At 41.2% G+C, this 21,473-nt stretch overlaps 1 protein-coding gene across 2 annotated transcripts in view; it reads left to right on the top strand.

Annotated features, from left to right (window-relative positions):
* Positions 1-20,017, top strand: part of SMPX (small muscle protein X-linked) — a 53,775-nt gene extending 33,758 nt beyond the window's left edge. The window contains exons 5-6 of one of the 2 annotated variants that reach the window (XR_006710906.1): positions 12,856-12,966; positions 19,614-20,017. The gene's annotated coding sequence lies outside the window, so the exon portion shown is untranslated. The remainder of the gene's footprint in view (positions 1-12,855; positions 12,967-19,613) is intronic. The other variant, XM_045471813.1, reaches the window with a different exon arrangement.
* The last annotated feature ends 1,456 nt before the right edge of the window (positions 20,018-21,473 follow it).

The following is a 21,473-nucleotide window of genomic DNA, read 5'->3' as shown; positions in this document are numbered from 1 at the left end:
GCATCATCTTTTTAGTAATCTTCTGTGCACAGACTATGTACTATTGGAGTCTGGTCTAGAAACTAAAACAAGATCCATGTCAATCTGAATATCCAGAGGTGTCTTCTCTATGACATCCTGTCCTGGCTCATGCCCCATTCATATCCAACTTACACCTATTATTACTCTCCAGGAGTGTTCTCTCCCTCTTTCTGATGTTACTTAACTTGATCATTAAGTAACATCTACTTTGCAATAAGACTGAAACAGGTAGGCAGTCATTAATACACACAGGCACCAAACAACATGGCAGCTTAGACACTGTGATCGGCCGCTTAAGGGGGTATCATGAGCCAGACAATGAGGAAACAGAGGCTTATTTGGAGTTTTAAGACAAAAACTAACTCACATCTTTTAACGAGAGGCTAATAGTAGCAATAATATTAACAAGCCCTTGCATCTGATTTTAAGAATTCCAAATTACTTCTGTGTTGTCTTTTGAGGCTCACAACAGTTCCATAAGACAGGCAGGGCATTGAATTTGCAGTTCATTTTTTTTTAGTTTATTTATTTATTATGAGAGATAGAAATAGAGAGACAGTGAGAGTGAGAGCATGCGCAGGGTCAGGGCAGAGAGAGAGAATCCCAAGCAGTCTCCGCACTCTCAGCACAGAGCCTGATGTGGGGCTCGAACTCATGAACTGTGAGGTCATGACCTAAAGCAAAATCAAGAGTCAGACACTTAGCCGACTGAGCCACCCAGGTGCCCCAAAATTGCAGTTCATTCTTATGTGACTTCCAACTTCACACAGCATAGAAGATTGTGGAATATATCATCATCTCCTTCCAGAGAAAGTTCATTTTAAGACTAATTATTAAATTAAGCCTAGATAAGTGCATCTGTAGAAAATGGGTGTGACCTCTTTTAATCAGAAAAGTAGCATCATGACATAGTCTGTAGCAGGCACCAAAGACCCATGCATGGGCCACAACTGAACAGGAGGATTTTTTCTCACTGACACAAAAAGAAAGCCAGGATTAATCTACCCACTTCTATCTATAGCTATATGTTAAAGGAAATGTACTATCTCAACTTTCATCTCTATTTACTGTTTTATTGCTGCCTAATTTTAGAAAATCGTATTTTAATCCTTTATTTTATTTATTTTAAGTAGGCTGCATGCCCAGTGTGGGACTTGAACTCATGACCCTGAAATCAAGAGTCACATGCTCTACTGACTGAGCCAGCCAGGCACCCCAAATTGTATCCTTTATACACATATAAACATACAGCACACACACACACACACACACACACACACACACACACACACACATGATCCCAGATTTGAAAATTGTGTTGAAATGTCTTCATTTCAGGAAGACCGGGTGGCAAACAAATGCCCCAGGGAAAGACCTCCCTTTAAGAAACCCCCAAATCATCACCCTGAAGGTAAACTCTCCTGGAAACCTCTTCATTGTCACCAACAGCCAAGAAACAGCATACTGGATTCCCTGTAGAATCACAGATGAAGTTTACTGCTGGTTATCTGTCAGGGGAGAAAGCCTGGGAGTCATTCTGAGCCAAATCCAATTCAATTATGGGCCAATTATAGACCTGCTTCCATTGCCAGGAATGGGCCATACCACCAACCCAGCTGGTTTCAGAGCCCCTGGCTGGCAGGGACTCCCTGTACAGGGGTAGGAGAGATCATGGCCCAGATAAGACAAAATAGCTGAGACAGTGTTTGGAGACCAGCACAGATGGGAAACGCAACTGCATTATAGTATGACCCCTGAACCTCCTCACCATCTCACCACCATTCTTTCACAACTGACTTCAGACTCACTTTTCCCTCCTGGGCGGCACCCTTTCTAATGAGGTGATCAAATTATGACATGTCAAGAGGTGGCAGGTGGGACTTTGCTCTTGTACCCAGGGTCAGCCTGCTACAGTCTTGCAGCCCTGGCCACAGTGCTAACAAGAAACACAGTGCCTGGATACCCACATCCACTGGCAACTTCATTGAACATGAAGGAGTTAAAATGCCAAGAAACTTGAGTTAGAAACTTGGGTCAGGTAAAAATAAAGCTATCTCTATTAAAAATCAAAACAACTTTGTGAATTTTGGCTGACACTGCCAGACGAATGACATCATTTCAGGTCCATATTCTAGCAGCCAGAGTGCAGCTATTCCTCCAGGCTGGTTTCGCATGTCTGATGTGCCAACTGCAGAGGCAAGCCTGTCCCTATCTTTAACTGAGATCCTGAGGAGAGTGGGGACGAGGCAGCACCAAGGACAGCATCCTGTGGACTGTGGCAATAGAAACCATTCAGATTGCCCTATAGCAGTGGTTCTCAAACTTTCTCGCACATCGGCATCAGGTGGAGGGCTTCCTGAAACTTAGACGGCTGGGCCACACCCCCAGTGTTTCTGATTCGGCAGCTCTAGGGTAGGCACGAGAATCTGCATTTCTGACAAGTTTCCAAGGGCTGCTGCTGCTGGTTTGGGGACCATACTTTGTGAACCACTGACGTAGAGGCATCAATCTAGATTGTTTAGGTCTGGACATTCAAAATCCCCTAACTAACCTATCATCTGGTCCACAGTTTTATAGCTAGTATCCAAACGTATAGTGAGCAACTTGGTTAAACGTCCTTGCCGAAATTCAGATACACAAAGCATCAATGAAGCAACAGTCATTCATGCTTAGAAAAGTGCTTCCAAGGGTCAGTCACTGTGCCAAGTATTTTACCTTGTGATTCTTGTATGAGTTAGTACACATAAGAGCTCCATTTTACAGGTGACAAACCTGAGGCACAGACAGGTTATGTGACTTCCCCCAAGGTGGCACAACTACACAATGGGGCACACAGGATTCAAATCCAGGTCGTCTGACTTTTTTTTTTAATTTTTTTTTTAATTTAGTTTTGAGAGAGAGAGTGCGAGCAGGGGAGTAGTAGAGAGAGAGAGGGAGACACAGATTCTGAAGCAGGCTCCAGGCTCTGAGCTGTCCGCACAGAGCCCAACATGGGGCTTGAACCCACAAACAGTGAAATCATGACCTGAGCCGAAGTTGGAGGCTTAACCAACTGAGCCACCCAGGCACACCAGGATGTCTGAATCTCAACCCGTTACCCCATGCTAACTCTCCATGTGGCAGATAGGGTAAGCTCCATAGAGGTGAAATGTGCTGTGTAACTTAAGAAGGACATTCCTAATATAACAGATGAGGAATTCTGCCAGTGGCATCAACTTATACCTGCTAGTCACTTAACCTCACTGATTCAACATTAATTTATGTAATTGTTTATTAAGTTCTGACACTGTTACAATCCAAGGGTTGGCAAACTAGGGCCCATAGGCCAAATACAGTTTACCACCTGGTTTTCTTTTTAAACTTTTTATTTTGAAATAATTCTAGATTCACATGCAGTTGTAAGAAATACACAAAGAGATCCCTGGATGCAATGATTTGGAAGAAAGAAGAAAAATCATTTTTCTAATCTCTGTAGAAATATTTCTCAGGAAGGCCTTGCCATGTTTCAAATATATGCAGAGACAAAAAAGCCGGATTTGATACTCTTTATTCAAGCATACTGTTATGGATATCTAGGGATTGGAAGGAAAACACAAAAGAGGTTGTAAATTTGAACATTTTTCAAGTCCAATACAAGACAGGACTGGGATCACAGCTACTTGGCTGATTGATTGGCAGTTGCATAGCTTTTCCCAAATATTGTGGCATAAGAACTGAAGCCAGTTTCTGAACAACAGAGTTGTCCAGCCTTGGGCTTTCAGTGGGAATCACTTTGTTTTTATTCTAGTTATCGTAGTCTTGGAGTCAGGCAGCAGTGAATTGCTGGATACAGCTAGACCTGTGTTTGTAGGTGCAGACTGCACACTCGGATCACCAGGACTTGCCTGAGACCCACCTCTGACCAATTAATTCTTTGAGGGAGGGGTATGTTTCACAAGATCCTAAGGTGAGTATAACACGCAGTTTGGGTCAGAAGGACTGAATTAGAGAATGTTTCTCAGTTCCTCCCAGGACAAACCAAACTGAAATGTTTCTTGCTTAGAAAAGTGTTCCTTTGGTTGAATGTCAAGGTTGCTGGTATGAAAGTCCCTAAATGTGGGAAATAGCTAAGCATTCTTGAAAAGCCATGTAGCATAAATATGCACTTATTCATAGGGTGGTCCAATAGTGAGCCACAGCCTCTGTTTGGGATAGCACGTAGGGAAGAGATATTGTTATCCAGAATGCCAGAGGAGTCCAGAACAATAGTCATATTGAGCTTAGTAGGGGCTGAAGACACTCTGGTCCCCACTAGTGAGTATGCTGTGCCTTGTCAGTGTTGTGATGTATTTAGCCAGCAATACGTAAAGTCATACTCTAATAGGTCAGGGGACCATCCGTGTCACTTAGTCCAACCCAGTCCAGTAGGTCCTCTCTATACTCCCTGTTTTCCAGATATGTCCCCTACCCTGCCTGGAGAGTGACTTGGGTTTAACAATGAACTCAGCAACTTTTTACCTCTATCCCAATCCACCTCACTCTAAAAACTGTCAGGGCTGCTGTCCCCTCCAAATAATCCCAGTCGCACCCTTTGGAGTGACTCATTGAGAGTCCAAGTAAGTCCCATTCCATTGGAGTTTCTTTTAACTAGTTCTACCTTTGGGTATAAACATAATATAAGTGGGTTATATTTTTAGTGTGATATGCAAAGTACTAACAGCTGAGTGCTGAAGTGTTGCACTGTAAGCTTTGGTTCAAGATCAGTCAGCTATGTTGGCCTGCTCCTGCAAAGTTGAATCCATGAGTTCTCAGGATGCCAGATCTCTAATGTCTGGCTATCCACCATTTCAGAAATGCCCAAAGCAATATGTTCCTACCCTGTGGCTAAGGAACTGGTTTTTGACATAAATGCCATTTTTTTCATGATTCCTACCAGTAACACCTATTTATTGACACATAAAATATAAGAGCTGGGCTTGGCTTACAGCAGTTGTAAAATATATATATATATATATATATATACACACACATATATATACACACATATATACATATATACACACACATACATATATGCGTATATATACATATATGTATATATATGTGCGTGTGTATATATATGTATATATGTGTGTATATATATACGTGTATATATATACACGTATATATATATACGTGTGTGTATATATATATATATATATACACACACACGTATATATATATATATATATATATATATATATATATATATATATATATAAAGTTTTTATTTAAATTCCAGTTCATGAACAGTGTAATAGTTTCAGGTGTAGAATTTAGTGATTAAACACTTATATACAACATCCAGCGCTCATCTCGACAAGTGCCCTCCTTAATCCACATCACCTATTTCACCCATCCCCCTCCCAACTCCCCTCTGGTAGCCATCAGTTTGTTCCTTATAATTAAGAGAGTATTTATTTCTTGGTTTGCCTCTCTTTTTTCCCATGTTTGTTTGTCTTGTTTCTTAAATCCCACATATGAGTGAAACCATATGGTATTTGTCTTTTTCTGGCTTTTTTCACTTAGCATAATCCTCTCTAGTTCCACCCACATCATTGTAAATGGCAAGATTTCATTCCTTTTTTATAGCCGAGTAAGATTCTATTGTATCTATATGCCACATCTTCTTTATCCATTCATCAGTTGATGGACATTTTGGCTCTTTCCATCATTTGGCTGTTGAACAACTGTCTTACCTATTGCTGTGTAACAAATTTCCCCAAACCCAGCAGCTTAAAACAATAATAAATATTATCTCAGAGTTTCTGTGGGTCAAGAATTCAGCAGTGACTGAGCTGGGTGGTTCCAGCCTGGGGTCCCTTGTGCGGTTGCAGTCAAGACATCAGCTGAGACTACAGTCATCTAAAGCCTTGACTAAGGCTGAAAGATCCACTTTCAAGACAGTGCATTCATGCCACTGGTTAATGGGTGCTGACTGTTATCAGGAGGCCTTGGTGCCTTCCCATGTGAACCTCACCACTAGGCTACTTGCGCGCCCTCACAATATGGTGGCTGGCTTCTCCCAGAGCAAGTGATCCAAGAGGGAGCAAAAGTACAACATGCAGTGGCTTTTATGAGCTAGCCTTAGAAGTTACATTCTGTAATTTCTGTAATGTTCTTCTGATTACCCAAGTTAGCCCTATTTGGTGTGAAGGGGACTATACACGGGTATGAATACCAGAAGGCAAGACTCACTGGGAGCCATCTGGGAGGAAGCCTACAATATCACCTTTAAAAAAAAAAAAACAGTGAGAACACTGAGGTCCAGAGAAGTGAGGTTTGCCCAAAGTCACATAGCCTTAACATTTCAATATTTGTTTTTCTTTCAACCCCAGTGATCCTCACCACCCACACTTTCTTGTATTTATTTAAAACACCAAATGTTGTTTATCTTTGGGAAGATTAGAAAGATTATTTCCAAATGTGAAGCCAGTTTCCCTGATGTTTTTTTTAACAGAAGAAGCCTTCAGAAACCAGACAACGTGTAAGCAAAGTGCATACTCTGAGCACTCAGGAAAGGTTTTTCTTCATTTCCTTGGGTCATTAGGGAGGAAGTGCTACAGAAGGAGGGAGAAAAACGCAGAACCTCTAAGGGAAGACAAATACAGAAGAGAATCCAGTGTTTGAGGGATAAATTTTACCTATTTGCATGCTCTTCTCTCTCCTCAGCTTGTTCCCATATTGTGATGGTTTTCCTGCTCTTCCTTTTGATTTCTGAGGGTGAAAGCAAGAAAAAAGAAGACAATAAATAAGAAAAAAAAATCAGAGTATCACCAAAAATCAAAGCATTGGCAAGGCCACCCTCCTTAGGGGTTTGGGTTTCACTAATCCCAGATAAAAGACAGTGATCTGGCCACAAGGACTCCCTAGGAAAATCACAGAATTTTTTTCTGTAAAAACTTATGTTTCTGAAAACACACATATGCACACAAAGATTTTTAACCGCAAGACTCAGAACTGATCAATATTATCAGTTCTTTTCTCTTCAGGATCCTCTTTGAAATAGCCATCTCCTAAGAAAGGCAGCAATAAGAAAGAAACCTCTTCCTTATTCTCTATCCCTTTTCAGTCAGTTAAAAACCGACAAGGCCTGTCATCTCTGATCAATGTAATTGTCAGGAGACACGACGGCTTTCTCCCTGCTTGACCTATTTTGTCTAATGGGGCCCACTCGTTTGTCCTCTGCCACGCTACCTTCTCTCCTGAGTTCCATTTATAGCAGGGTGTATTAATGGTTAAATCGTTAGAAGTGGATCTGTCTCCCTCCCAAGGCTTATTTCCCCTATTCAATAAATTAAGCCATGGGATTGGAGAGACTGTCCATTTCTGCTCTATTTAAGTTCAGATTCTTCCTTGCCCACAAAATACTGCGAACCGACAGGTGAGAGCTCAGTATGAGTTCCCACTGCCCGCCCAGCAGTCTGTGGTCACTTGCTATTTGTTTCCTATTTAGTTCTCTAAGAAATGCTTGTGTGGCCCATGGGAATTTTCCTAAGCCCTTGATGGAAGTCTGATATCTGGAGCTGAAGTGCTTTACTGAGGAGCTCTTGGGCATTTGCGCATACTGAAGGACCTCCTTTCTCAATCCTCAGGCGAGAGCCCTTGGACAATTGGTAGGAGGTTCTGATATATTTGATCCCTCTCTTCACCTTGAAAGAAGGTATGCAAACTCCATCCACCATTCTTGTTGCTGTCACACAGGTGACCTCACTGAACAACTAGAGCATTAATGGCCCACAGCTGTCAAAGTGACCTGTGCACTTCGCTTCTCAAAGCCTTTTCTCACTTGTTTGTAGTTGCCAGAGCCCTGCAGTCAAGACCTTTCAAAAACGAAAGTGATAATGTCACTGCCCTGCTGAACATCCTTCAGTGGCTCCCTATTACCCCAGGAGCCTGCATTAACTGGCTCACACTCACCAATTTTTACCCATCTTGCATTTCTGCCCCTTCAGGGCATTCCTTCTCTAACCCTAGTGAACTTCTCCCAGTCCATGGAAGTGCCACGCTGACACGAGGTCTTTACACATGCTGAGAATTTTCTTTGCAAGTCTTTCTCTCCTCCCCTACCCATTAGCTGGTTCACTCCCACCCCTCATGCAGTCTCAGTTTAAATACACTTTCTGGAAAGCCCATGGCCTTTTAACGGGATAGCACCCACAACAGCACCCACAGCAGCTGTCATTTATTTTATTGTCTTACTTTTGTTCTAGATGTTCAATTCCTTGAAGGGGGTAACTTGTCACTTGTCCCCTAGTGTGCCCACAGTGCCTGATACATTTTCTGACATATGATGTAACCAAATTTAAGCCAGGCATTTAAGACCATTTAACCACCAAGCCACATCCAAAAGAAACCTAAATTGATTTACAAAAACGGCCTCAAAAATGAATGCAAATCTTCATCTAAGAAAGATTTACATTGTAAAACACATAGTAACACTACCCCAAAAGTCTCTTGATTCATTATCAGCCCAAGATTCCTTCACCCTGGAGACTTCTTACCCCAAATATCTCATTATTTACCTAAAACCCAGCTATCCACTGGTTGCCCCAGCCCTTCTTTTTCTCGTATAATTTTGAGTCAGTTTACTCCTTTCAATTCTACACTCCAGCCCTTTAGACCTCCACCAGCTGTCAACACCACAAACAGCTTCAAGCCAAGATGACAACGACTGAATCTTGCTTGGAAGGCAGAGGTGGAGGAAGGGATGTGTTGACTTATAAGCTTTTTGTGGGACTTGTTTTTTTTTTTTTTTTGTTTGTTTTTGTTTTTGCTATATGGGAGGCACTCTGCTAAATGCTTTATTAAGTAATGCTCCCAACAACCCTACAAGCTTCATACTATTAGTTTCCTGTACTTCAAAAGAACACTTGCCCAAGGTAGCACAGCTGGGAAGCAGGAGAGCCAGGATCTGAAGGCACAGTCTGCGTTAAAATGTTTCCACACTAGGCGTTCAGTAAACATTAGTTGAACATATAGACAGGGTCCCACCTGGGAACCAGTTTGGAGGCTGGCAAGGCAAAGGCTTTTAAAGCATTTTCTCTGGTGAATTGATTGCAAGTATACGTGAACGCTTTATTTCAAAGTTGCTTTTAAAAAGGGGGAATGAGAGATACAGGCTTCCAATTATGGAATGTATAAGTCATGGAGACGAAAGGTGCAGCACAAGGGAACACATTCAATGGTACTGTAATAGTAATACGTGGTGAAAGACAGTAGCTATACTTGTGAGCACAGCATATCATACAGACTTGCTGAATCACTATGTCGTACACCTGAAACTAATGTAACGCTGGTGTCAACTATGATTCAATAAAACAAACAAAAAGTTGCTAAAAGAGGCTTCAAAAAGTGAGTTCAAAAACTTGGAATAGGAAAAAAATGTGGTTAGGTAACATTGTTAGACAAGGTAGATGTTGTCATTAAACTCTGCTACAAGGCTAGTTTAGTGAGGCAGGTAAATCTAATTTCCAAGAAGGGGCCATTAATCTAATCAAAGTTGATCAGAAAATCATTCATATGTTTTATCACAAATGCCCCAGAAGGGACTGTTCATCACACTAGAGCACACAGCTGTCCCAGCTCAGGTTTGGGATCATTTTCTTTCACAGAAGCATTTCTCAACCTCAGCAATATTCACATTTGGGCTGGATAATTCTTTGGGGGTGTGGGCTGTCCCAGGCCCTATAGGATGCTTACAGCATCCCTGGCCTCTACCCACCAGATACCAGTGGCATCCCCTCCTCCTGGTTGTAATAACCAAAATGTCTCTAAATATTGCCAAATGTCCATGGTGGGGAGGAGCAAAATACCACCCCACACACTGCGAATGACTCCTCTAGGCCCTTGATTCTCAAAGTGTGGTCCACGGACCAAATGCAATAGCATCTCTTGGAAGGTTGCTAGAAATGCACAACCTAGGCCCTACCCCAGAGCTCCTGAGTCAGAATCTGCAGTTTAACAAGATCCCTAGGTGCTTCCTATGGGCATTAAAGTCTGAGAAGCCCTTCTAGGCCAGTGGTTGTCAACCCTACCTGCACATAAGAGGCCTTGGGGAGCTTTAAAAAATACTGATCTCACCCCCAGAGACTCTGAAGTCATTGGTGTGGGGCAGCCTGGGCCTTGGGATTTTTTTAAAACTCTCCAGGTGATTGTAATGTGCAGCCAAGTTTATGTTTCTTGTTGTGGATAGTTTAAGAACAACCTGCCCTACAACTTTGGGAGTAATTTCCAAAAGCCTGTAAGCAAGACCTCACATCTCCAGAGTGATGCTTCTTTCCTTTCCATGAACATCCTTCTTTTTCGACTTATTATCACTTTTCAGATGATAAAATGAAGGTCCTTTGATGATAGCTTTGAAAGGTAAATTTGCAGCATCTGGGTGGCTCTGTCTGTTAAGCGTCCAACTTCAGCTCAGGTCATGATCTCGTGGTTCGTGGATTCGAGCCCCATATTGGGCTCTGTGCTGAAAGCTCAGAGCCTGGAGTCTGCTTCTGATTCTGTGTCTCCCTCTCTCTCTGCCCCTGACCTGCTCATGCTTTGTCTCTGTCTCTGTCTCTCTCTCTCTCTCTCAAAAATAAACATTAAAAATGTAGGATTTGGCCATAACTAACTTGAAATCATGGTTGGAAATATTTGGAAGAAAAATGAAGTCATTGGCTTAAGCTTCCCCAGATAGCTTTTTAAAGACGTAAAAGCCATATAGTCAGTGATATTGTAATGGTGTTGTATGGTGACAGATGGCAGGTACACTTGCGGTGAGCACAGAATAATGTATAAACTTATCAAATCACATGTTGTACACCTGAGGCTACTGTAACATTGCATGTCAAGTATACTAAAAAAAATTTTTTAAACCCCTTTAATTAAAAAAAGAAGAGCCATCAGAATCATATCTCAAACTCTTGCTAATTTAAAAAAATGTCTGTACTTGAAAAAATTCCAAACTTTAAACAGCAAACTCTATCAGGAAAATTGTTTTGCATGAAATGTGCAATAATATAAAGAGCCCGTGAAAATTGGGAAGCAAAACACTAACACCTTAATAGATAAATAAAGGAAATGAACTCACAATTCACAAAAGTGGATGTATAATTAGAGAAGCATGATAAAATGTGCAGCCTGACTAGTAATCAAAGGGATGCTCAACGGAAAGAGTTACCAATTTTCTTTTTACAATATTCACAAAGATGAATGGGAAAATGATCATGGAACAGGACCTTGCTCATTCCCTCAATAGATAGTGAGTGTCTTCTGTAGAGTAGGCACTCCGCTAGCCTACACAGGGTGTGGGGCTTACTAAATGGAAAAGTTCCAGCCACTGAATTTCTATCTCCCCCAACCCAGTTGGGCCTTGATGGAAGGCATCCTAAAGAAGATGTTCATGTGGGAAAAGTTTTATTCATTTACAATAGCAAAATTGATTAAAAACACAAATGCCATTAACAGGATTATGATTAAGTAAACTTTGGTGAATCCACCTGATGAAATACTACAGACACTATTTGTTATATAATGAATAATTAATGAAAAAAGAATAAAAATAGTAGAAAACTGGAAAAATGGTTCAGTAATAAGGTAAATTTTGAAAATGCTACATGGTGTCATCCCCACAATCCAAAACACACAATATGCATCTGTATATTTAGAGCTCTGAGGAGCCCTAGGAGTGCCTGGGTGGCTCAGGTGGTTAAGCCTTCGACTTTGGCTCAGGTCATAATCTCACCGTTTGTGGGTTCAAGCTCCATGTCGGGCTCTGTGCTGACAGCTCAGAGCCTGGACCCTGCTTCTGATTCTGTGTATCCCTCTCTCTCTGCCCCTCCCCCGTTCGTGCTCTGTCTCTCTCTGTCTCAGAGATAAACAAACATTAAAAAAATAAAGCTCCAAGGAGACCTAAAACTTAGAAAATGGTTTATCTTTGTTTAACCCAGTATTTCTCCATTTATCTGACCATGGAAAGTTTCTTTTTTTTTTTTCCCTCCCCTCCTTTTCTTTCAAAAGTGAAACTTTATTGTCTCTTGGAGCTACTATTTCTCAAACCCACCAATCAACCAACCAACCAACCAACCCTTGAGGATATGCTAGCATATACAGTAGTATTTAAAAGCTATATATACTATATATTATTAACTTAAATTTAAATTAAAAAAATAAAATCTATGTAAAAATAAAAGCCATACATGCTATGTACATAAATTAAAAAATTCATCAAGTTGTTCACTTAAGATTTGTGCGTTTACTCTACAAAAAATATTAGAAAGAAATCCTGCTAAATTCTGAGAAGGCAAGAAATATTTTTAAGTTAAATTTTGGTGTACATTAGAACAAGTACAAGAATGTTTAAGTCAAATTATTGATACACCACAGACAGGCAAGGTGACTCTGATACTGTCAACATGGACAGATTACTTGTGCCCATTTTATATAGGTTTTGAAAAAGGGGTTAGCATAGGGGAAAGAGCTCCAGAAAGGTTTTAAATCCTGGACTGGCCATTAACTAGTTGTGTGACCTTAGACAAGCAAGTCAATGTATCTGGATTTTAACTTCCTAATTTCTAAAATGAGAAGCAATACTAAAATTCTAGTTCTGTTAATCTTCAAAAATAGTTTTAAAGCTTTGTAGTTCTATCTTTGCCTGATGGTACATCAAAAGCCATATTTTTATTTGAATACTGAATCTTTGGACCTCTTGGTACCATCATTGTTACTGTAAAAACAAACAAAGTCAGTCAGCTCTAAGGTGATCTCAATGGCAATGTGTTTTCCAGGATGCCTTATGGGTGAGAGACAGAGAGGCCTATATTTATTTTACAGATTCTGTTAACTTTATGTCAAGAAATTGGTTTACCATTTGGATGTTCCAGAACCTGTGACTGCTACAGACAGTTGCCAGATACTTCTAATAGGATGCTGGATATTTCTGATGTAAGCACCACTGTCTATAGGCCTTGAATGCTTAGGCCTGAACAACACAGAAGGGTTTCGCCATCTTTGGAAACTTGGAGAATCTCTTGGATGAGACAGTAGTCTACTCCATTTTGTTTTATCACTTTGTCTACTTTTGATGTTTGTGAGTTCTGTTTTGTGTGGGAAGTCTTGGGTCAGCTTTCTCCAGTGAAGTCACTGGCTCCTTTTGAAATAGGGAGGTCTGTGCTCTGGTAGATGGAGAGAAATTGACCACAAAACCAGGAGCTGTCAGTGGTGACTAGTCTTGGATGATGCCCTTTTCTCCACTAAGATCTCCCCAAATTCATTGTTGTCTCAGCTACTATCCCAGGCCCTTGACTCTGGCTTGATTACCTAATACAACAAATTTCACAGTACAATAGGATTAAAATAAAACCTTCTGAGCTTGTTTTAATGAGATTTGACCTGGACATGCAATTTGCCTTTTCCTTACTCAAACTTTCCACGTCAAGCACAGAACACTATTTGAATCTGGACTTTAGGTGCAGAATTTTAAAAAAATGTCCTATTCTTTGTGCTTTTTCTCATATTCCCTGCTTCTAATAGCTATTGGTAGAAAGATTTCAATTTTCACTTTATCCACCAAAAGCTTCATGATGCACAAAAGCCAATTTGGGTGGATGTTTCATGGTTTAAGAAAAAAGTTTTTAAAGTTTTTATTTAGAGTTTTGTTTCTTTTAATGAGAACTGTGGGTTTGGAGTTCACCTGAGTGCAATTCCAGGCTGTGCACTTCCTCTTGTTTCCCTGACCCTGGTGTGGGAGGTTCTGTAGGAGCCATGATTATAGCTTGCACTGCCTCCTCTCCGTGCTGTCATTTACACGATACAGTGTGTGTGTGAATGTGCTTCATTAACTCTGGAGGGCCCTGCCAATGCCCTCTGACCAATTCCAAAGCTTCAGCTAGTTTTCTCTGGGCGCATGGCTACCCCCTGGACATGGAACCAGACAGAATGTGAGATACACCTTTCTCTTGACTACTTTTGAGTGTCACTGTGTTTATGGCTCTATGATTTAGCACCACGCAGGAGGAAGTAATCATTGCACAGTCCCTGAGTGTCTGGTTAAAGGACTAAATGCAGACAAGTGTTGAGTGGACTCCGTTTCATAAATGATGTATGAGGGGCCACAGCCACTATGACTAACAGAGCTATAAATGGATCATGGCAACGTGTAAACATCACATGCTCCTCAGCCCAGACTTAAGGTGACACAAGGGAGGTATTTGGTGTAGCACCCCTGTACCAGCCAAGGTGTGTCTTTCCCAAATATAAACTAGAAGTGGTGACTCTGTGTCCTTTTAAGTACAAAAGGAGTGTGGGATACCTGGCGAGTGACTGTTCAGCAGAATGCCTCATGTTCCCCATCGTTCTCACAAGTGTCCCCTATAGGAGAACAGGACACAGGAGAATAGCTGACAGCTGTTGTCTAGGCAGCAAAGCAGTGTGGCCCGGGATACCGCCCAACACACTTGCATTCCAACAACTCGACAAACAAGTGTGCTTTGCGGCATGGGCAATTTTAGCTCTGGATCCTTTCCCATTGTTCCCATTTCTAAAATTGAGCCCTGACCCCAGGTCTCTGAATTCCTGCATTCTTGTATTCTGGTAACCGACAGGTACCCCAAGAACACACTGAGGCCCAGAAGGCTAAGGATGGAGACTCTGGTCCTTTGGAGGCTTTGCAGTGCTGGCAGAACCATATGTGACCTCAGCTATCAGCAGTGTCCTGTGTCCAGGATTGCTGGGTCCTCTTGGATTCCACTGGGACCTGGGAGGGAGAGGGAAAGCTGGGGGGTGGGAGAGGACAGGGTGGTCTGCAGAAGGACAGCTGCCATAACTCCTCTCTGCTCTATCTGCTGCCTCCTGCCTGGCTCCTTCTACAAGGAATAATCAAGTTCACACTGTAGATTAAATGAACTAATTGTGTAAAGTGGCACATAATAGGAGGTCAAAAAGGACACCACCACCATCAGCTCCTTCTCCATTCCCCTATGAAGCACAGGCCGATGGTTTGGGCACAGGGGCCCTTCTTTCACCAGGTTCCCCATGCTTCCCATGGCTTGCAGGCACACTAAGTGAAGGGGAAGAGCACAGTTCACCTGGGAATAGTGTTTCATAAAGAACTCCAGACATTTGTTTCTCTATATCATATGGCCATCTTACAGGGCCAAGCGTTATCTAGGAAAACTGGGTCAACATTTCCCTATGTTTCCAAAACTGCCCCAAAGATAGAGGTCTACCAGCTGAACCCAGCCATGAGGGGTGCCTTAGGGCTTTTAAATACTCACTGAAGGATCATTGCAAATGGATCATCCTATACTGAGAAGTACAGCCATAATTTCAGGCACCTGGGACGTGTATGTGATGGTCAAAGTCCATATTGAGCCTGTTACAGAAATGGTTCCCATTTCTGGGTTGCAGATGGCACTTCACGGTCTGGACACTTCTTGGAGAGAAATCACACCTCATGGAACATGCTTCAGTGACAATTTGCTATGACTCATCACCCCTCCCACACTGCTCAGAGAAGCTGGAGGAATGTCTCAGCTTCAAGGGCAGATTGTCATGGGCCTCTCACTTAGCCAGAAAGACTGGCCATATGTCACCCAGGACGGTCACCACAGTAATCACATGGCTTGAGTGTACCACATTAGGGCTGAGGGCAGATGTGACAGCACCATGGGGATGTAGCACATCAAATCAACACTTCTGGTTTAGTGTGTCCCCCCTCACTCTTTCCTGCTGCCTCGCACTGAAGAAGGTGGCTTTGGCTGTAACTCCAACTCCAGTTCTCTTCCTGTTCTCACTTCCCCAGTGGTCCCACTGATCAGTCAGCAGGCCCCTGCTCTGTGTCAGGGGCTGTGATAGGCAGTAGGATGTAAAAATGAATAGGACATGTTCATACGCTCCTAGAGGTCACAGCCTAGTGGCAGGACAGCTACGTGGGAACGACATGAGAGGAGAGAGGGTGCATATAACAGATAATTACAGTGCAGTGTGTTAATGCGGAGAGTCACGGGGAGGGACTTTACTCAAAAGTTATAAGCACAGAGGGCGAGGCCTGACAGCTCTTCTCACATTACAGAAGCAGTGAGGGTCCAGCAAACTCAGAGTGTGGGGCGTGTGAGGGAAAGTGGTTAGATACAGACTGCTGGAAGGCCCAGATGAGGCTGGGAGTTTTGCTGGCCAACAAAATGAATTTCATCCAGAACTCCTGGGCTGGGAAGGGGTTGGTATCTTGCTTCCTCTTGGTGACTGGCTTGGACAGAAAACAGGAGTTTCTAAAAAAAATGCTAAAGAAATATGAGAGCCTATGCCAACTGCTATTGATAATGTTTTCTGTTTTATAATTATTCATCTTTTCCCATCTTTCCCTCTGGTTTGAGAATTATCCAAACCTTCCCTGTTAGTGGAGTGGAAAAAGCTCTGGAGTCAAAACACCTGAGTTCGAATCCCAGATTTTCTATTCACCAGCTATGAGACTTTGAGCTACTTTTGACTTCTGACCTCTCTGTATTTCATCTGGACAATGAGTATAGGCATACCTTGGAGACATTGTGGCTTTGGTTCCAGACCACTGCAATAAAGCGACTGAAATGAATTTTTTGGTTTCCCAGTGCTTATAAAAGTCATGTTTACACTATTCTGTAGTCTATTAAGTGAGCAATGTTTATATACATACATATATATATATATATATATATATATATATATAATGACATACCTGCCTTAAATAAAACACATTATTACTAAAAAACTGCTAACCATCATCTGAGCTTTCAGCGTCACCATCTTTTTGCTGGTCTTGCCTCCATGTTGAGGGCTGCTGACAGATCAGGGCAGGGCTACCGAAGGTTGGGGTGGCTGTGGCAATTTCTTAAAGTAAGACAACAGTGAAGCCTGCTGCATCACATGACTCTTCCCTTCCCTTTAACAGTTAGAGGCCACTGTAGGGTTATTAACTGGCCTAATTTCAATATTGCCATGTCTCAGGGAATAGGGAGGCCCGAGGAGAGAGATGGGGGAACAGCCAGTCAGTGCAGCAATCAGAACACACCCAACATTAATTTTGCCATCCTACATGGGAACAGTATGTGGCACCCCAAAACAATTACGATAGTATCATCAAAGGTCATTGGTCACAGATCACCATAACAAATATAATAATGAAAAAGCCTGAAGTATTGTGAGAATTACCAAAGTGAGACAGAGACACGAAGTGAGCAAACACTGTTGGAAAAATGGTGCCGATAGACCTGCTCAGCGTAGGGTTGCCACAAACCTTCAATTTGTAAACAATGTAGTATCAGCAAAGTGTAATAAAGTGAAGCACAATAGAACAAGGGGTGCCCATGTAAACAGAGAGTGCATCACGGCGATGCTCTAAGCGTTAAATGACATGACAGGCTCTAAGAAAAAACACCAGAAAGCAAAGCTTTCTAAAAGGCCTCTGCTACAGGAGAGATACCCTCTTGCACTGCTGGTGGGAATGCAAACTGGTACAGCCACTCTGGAGAACAGTGTGGAGGGTCCTCAAAAAGTTAAAGTAGATCTACCCTACAATCCAGCAATTGCACTACTAGGTATTTATCCAAAGGATACAAAACTACAGATTCGAAGGGGTACATGAACCCTGATGTTTATAGCAGCATTTTCAACAATAGCCGAATTGTGCAGAAAGCCCAAATGTCTACTGATGATGAATGGATAAAGAAGATGTTGGGTGTGTGTGTGTGTGTGCGTGTATATATATATATGTATATGTATATGTATATATATATGTATACGTATACATATATATATACATATATATATACCATGGAATATTACTCAGCCATTAAAAACAATGAAATCTTGCCATTTGCAACGACATGGATGGAGCTAGAGAATATTATGCTAAGCAAAATAAGTCAGCCAGAGAAAGACAAATACATATGATTTCACTCATATGTGGAATTTAAGAAACAAAACAGATGAATGTATGGGTGGGGGGGGGGGAAGATGGAGGGAAACAAACCCTAAGAGTCTCTTAATGATAGAGAACAAATTGAGGGTTGATGGAGAGAGTTTGGGGGGGGGAGATGGGTTATATGGGTGATGCATACTAAGGAGGGCACTTGTGATGAGCACTGGGTATTGTATGTAAGTGATGAATCATTGAATTCATCATTGAATCCATTCCACTGTATGTTAGCTAACTAGAATTTAAATAAAAATTTGAAAAGAAAAAAAAAAGACCTCTGCTATAGAATTCTCCTCAGGGCTCACTGGCCATGACTGGATCCCACAGCTGCCTCTAGTTTTAAGAGAGACTGGGAGGTAGAGTATTTGCCTATCAGCCTTTGTAGTAGAGAAAAAACAAGGGTGAAGGTAGTTGAGAATGGATACAGAGAGAGACAAGCCGGTGGGTGACTGGGTGGCTCAGTTGGTTGAGCTTTTGACTTTGACTCAGGTCATGATCTCATAGTTTGTGAGTCTGAGCCCAGTATCGGGTTCTCTGCTGTCAGCACAGGGCCTCCTTCATATCCTCTGTCCCCACCTCTTTCTTTCCCTCCCCTGCTCACACACACTCTCTCAAAGATAAATAAAACATTTTTAAAAATTAAAAAAAAGAGAAAGAGAAAGAGAGAGAGAGAGAGCACCAAGCCATAGTGTCTGTCACACCAGTGGCAGAGCTTTGTTTGTGGAGTTTTCTTTCTCCAGCCATTGACAATTAAAAAAAAAAAATGTAGCATTTTATTTGTTAAAAAAGATGCAACCTATTCACATAAAATCACAAGGTATGACACCCAGGAATAATGAAAAACAAATGTGTAAATAATGTCCAAAGATCTCTACATACAAGAGATTTTAAAATAAATGGCACCACATCCATGATCTATTGCTGCACCCGCCAAAATCCAATGGGTTAGAACAAAATCATTCATTATACTGGCTCATATGTTTGTGGCTCATTTAGGTTGGGATCACTTATGCACCTCTATTAGCTGGGGCTCTGTGCTAGATGGGGCTTTGTTGGGGCATGTTAGCTGGGGTGGCTCAACTGCACATGTTTCTTATCCTTTTCCTGGGATAAGTAGGCAGGCCAATGGCAGACATACAAGAGAGTTAACAAAAAACATGTGATACCTCTTGAGGCCCAGGGTCATAACTGGCAGATCATTCTGCCTCATTCTGTTGGCTGAAGCAAGTCTCACAGCCAAACTCAGACATGAGGAATTATACCTCACCCACAATAGTAGGAAACAAAAAAGTTACATGGCAATGGAAGTAGTCAGGGATGTAAAATTGGATCCAAGATTGCAAATTTACCACAGAGACCAAAGGTCTTCAAGTCATAAATGTAAGGTTAGCCTTATATTCTAATCATTTCAGAGGTAAGCCATCCTAATTTAGTTTGGAATTACTTAAATCACTAGAGCTGAAGTTGATGGTCACAGCTTCTACTCATAGTTCATTTTACATTCATGGAATCAAGAGATGAAGTTTCCAAGTGAAAATAAGGTCTTCAATCTTGACTTGTACCTAACATATTGATTTTCAAGTTATCCCTAAATAAAACCATGAAAACAAAACTAACTCTTCCTTTGGTTTTTATTTTGCAGGTTTGATGTGAAGAATTGAAGAGAAAGAGAATGGATTCAAATGAAAATAGCTCATGAAAAGATTTTATATATTTGTATGAAGATTATGAACCTCCTGAATGCCTGAGGCTCTAGCAGAAATGTCTTCTTTGTACATTTATATCTCTTCCTTCTAGTTGGCTGCACTTCTTACTTTATCTTCATGTTTGGCACCTTGCAGAACAAATCAGCTCAAGAATTCACAACTGGATGGTGTGGTTTTGAGGAAGAGCAGGATTTACTGAGAGGGATAGGGCAATATGAATAACAATGATTTCCATTGGAAGTTCTCTAAACTACTTCACACACTATTTTGGTCAGTTTGGGGAATGTATTTTAGTTCTTCACGTCCTCAATTATATCAATAAACTTTTTATGAGTTCAAATACTTGAGTAAATGTAAAATGTGAATCTAGACTAAATTAATTTTCATACTTTCAGATAGCTACATATTCTGCCACATGGAGAGAAATGAGATATAAGAACCAACCAAATCCCACATTGCTTAAGTGGGGGTTTCTTCTTTTGAGTAACCAGCTACCATGGGTAAAATTATGGCTGACTGATCACTGCAAATGAAGTTAAATATTGCCCTAAGAACTGGGCATTGTTGATATTCCTCCTCCAAGGATGACCTTTATGTTGAATGCATTTTACTTCCATAGAGGCTCAGAAATTCCCTTTGTTCAGGAGGGAAAGAGTTCATTAAAAGGCACAACAAAATAAAGCAGAAGGATCAGAACAAAAGAGAGGGGCAGGTCATATCTTAGTTGTCCAAAGAAAGACAAAACCTATCTCCTGCTGCTAAGATAGAGAGTCCCTATGAAACTTAATCAGTGGTCAACACCATCATAAACCAAAGAGTTACTCATGTCCCTCCAGAGCCTTCTGATCTTCACAGATACCGGGGCAACATCACAGTGTAAAGGTTTGAGGAAACAGGTTCTGGAAACCACAATGTTTTAAAGGCAAGTGTGTCACCTACCAGGTATACAGAGACCCCAGCATCATGAAATTTTCCTTGCTTCAGTGCCTCCCATTAAAAAAAAAAAAATCAGACGTTCTTCTAAACATCCCAAGCAAAAATTAGTCTTTAGCTTTCCTGTTTCTTAGAGATCAGTTTCTAAAAGCAGGATAATTGTGCACAAACATGTGACTGGCTATAGATTCAGGAGGGCCTGATGAGTTTAGGTTTTCCTGAAAGGGCACCCGTCTCTGGGCTGTGGTTTAGCCTGGTGATCTAAGTCTAATATAGATGCATGGGAGGAGACTATCAGTCAGAACAAAACCTGCCAGCTTAATCCTGTTAGCAGAACAGGTCCTAAATAATGTGGCATTGTGTTGCCTTGGGCAATTCCACTCCTTCCTAATTAGGGTAGTTGGGAAGGTTTTTTTTTTTTTTTTTTTTTTTTTTTTTTTTTTTTTTTTTTACCTCAGTATTCCCTTTGTTTATATATAAATGATCCATGTTCGTTTCAAAATTACATTCTGGTTGTATGTTATAAAAATTGTCTTCATACTTTCCTGCAGTCTCCCAAGTCAAATGCGTAGCATAATACAGACCAGAGTCATCAAATTCAATGGATTTGTTGACAGCTTTTAATTTACTATGTGTTTTATTTTGTTAAGGCTCAAATTCACTGTATTTGGGATCTAGCAAGTTCCACATTCTATCATTCACTGGACAGCACATATAAGAAAAGACAGCATTTACTTTCAATGAAGGTATTTAAAAATATTCACAAGCCTCATGCTAAATGGCTCTTTAACAATTCATATTTGGAAGAGCCTTATTTATCTTACTTGTTTGTAAACAACCAATTATTATGCAACTTTTCCATG

Source organism: Leopardus geoffroyi, chromosome X, assembly GCF_018350155.1.
Source record: "Leopardus geoffroyi isolate Oge1 chromosome X, O.geoffroyi_Oge1_pat1.0, whole genome shotgun sequence".
In the NCBI taxonomy this organism is placed as follows: domain Eukaryota; kingdom Metazoa; phylum Chordata; class Mammalia; order Carnivora; family Felidae; genus Leopardus; species Leopardus geoffroyi.
The sequence above is the reverse complement of the archived record's forward strand: the minus strand, read 5'-3'. Positions and strand labels throughout refer to the sequence as shown.